This window comes from Mustelus asterias, chromosome 15 (assembly GCF_964213995.1).
Source record: "Mustelus asterias chromosome 15, sMusAst1.hap1.1, whole genome shotgun sequence".
Taxonomy (NCBI): Eukaryota; Metazoa; Chordata; class Chondrichthyes; order Carcharhiniformes; family Triakidae; genus Mustelus; species Mustelus asterias.
Genome location: NC_135815.1, coordinates 5,963,896 through 5,965,525, shown reverse-complemented (window position 1 = coordinate 5,965,525; position 1,630 = coordinate 5,963,896).

The window sequence follows — 1,630 nt, the reverse complement described above, 5'->3', positions numbered from 1 at the left end:
CTCTTCTCCGTTAGTTAACTTAAGTTCACTTAAGTTTATTTATTATTATCACAAGTAGGCTTACATTAACACTGCAATGAAATTACTGTGAAAATCCCCTCGCCGCCACACTCCGGCACCTGTTCAGGTAAGATTGTCCTTAAAACTTACCCCTTTGACTAAGCTTTCTGATCAGTAGTCCTGATACTTTATTATGTTAAATTTGTTTGATTACACTCCGGTGTAGCACCTTGAGACGGTTTACTATCTTAAAGGTGTAAATAAATGCAAATTGTCACCTTCAGAAACCACCATAAACTTAAATCAGATGTTCATTAATAAACAGCAAGAAGTTTCTTATCCCTATTTAATAAATTGCTGTTACATTTGCATTGTTTACTATCCCTTGTATGATATCATGGTCATTCAGAATAATTTGCTCATCTATCTTAGCCTGTGTTATTGCCTTCTCTTCCAAATCTACCTCAAATTAATCCTAATTACTGCTTTTAAAAATAGTGGCAATTACATAGCTTCTTTCCTACTAATTACCTTGATTTGATTTGATTTGATTTTTTATTGTCACATGTATTAACATACAGTGAAAAGTATTGTTTCTTGCACGCTATACAGACAAAGCATACCGTTCATAGAGAAGGAAAGGAGAGAGTGCAGAATGTAGTGTTACAGTCATAGCTAGGGTGTAGATCAACTCAGTTCGAGGTAGGTCCATTCAAAAGTCTGACAGCAGCAGGGAAGAAGCTGTTCTTGAGTCTGTTGGTGCGTGACCTCAGGCTTTTTTCCCGATGGAAGAAGGTGGAAGAGAGTTGCAGGAATTTTACCACCACGCCCACCCGAGGCTGGTAAGATCCCACTCGAGGCCAACGGAGAATGCCATGCTGCAAGCCTCGCCCGCCCTGATTCTGGGGCAGGTGTGCCAGTAAAATTCTGGCTAGTATGTCCGGGGTGCCTGGGGTCCTTATGCTGGCTACTTTTCCGAGGCAGCAGGAAGTGTAGACAGAGTCAATGGATGGGAGGCTGGTTTGCGTGATGGACCAGGTCCTATCCCCGTAATCTTACATATTTAGCCTGCTAACCCCCTGACACAAGGGTCAATTCATGACCCTTTTCAATTATTCCTTCCTGAAGGCATTTCTGTTTAACAGAGAAGGCTCCCAAATGATGCATGAAGTCATGTTCACCTTATACATACCTTTTGAACAATAATTGTCACCTATTTATAAACTCAATGACACAAGCAATGATGCACCATACAATATTTTTAAGGTCTGTTTTTAACCTGCAGTTGCTCATCAAGCATAGTTCCATCTGAAGGCAGGTCCAGTCAAACTCTACTCTGAAAGCACAGAATTTTGATTTCTATTTGGATCTGTTCTGCATTTTACTGTACATTGTTGATGTAATAACATGTTGTTTATTTGCCGAATACCAGGAGAACAAAAGAGATTTCATTTTGAGTAGCTGACATTATCTTTCATCACATTCGGGAGATGTGGGCATTTCTGGCTAGGCCAGCATTTATTGCCCATCCTTAATTGCCCCTTGAGAAGGTGATGGTGAGCCGCCTTCTTGAACCGCTGCAGGCCATGTGTGTAGGTACATCCACAGTGATGTTAGGAAGGGAGTTTTA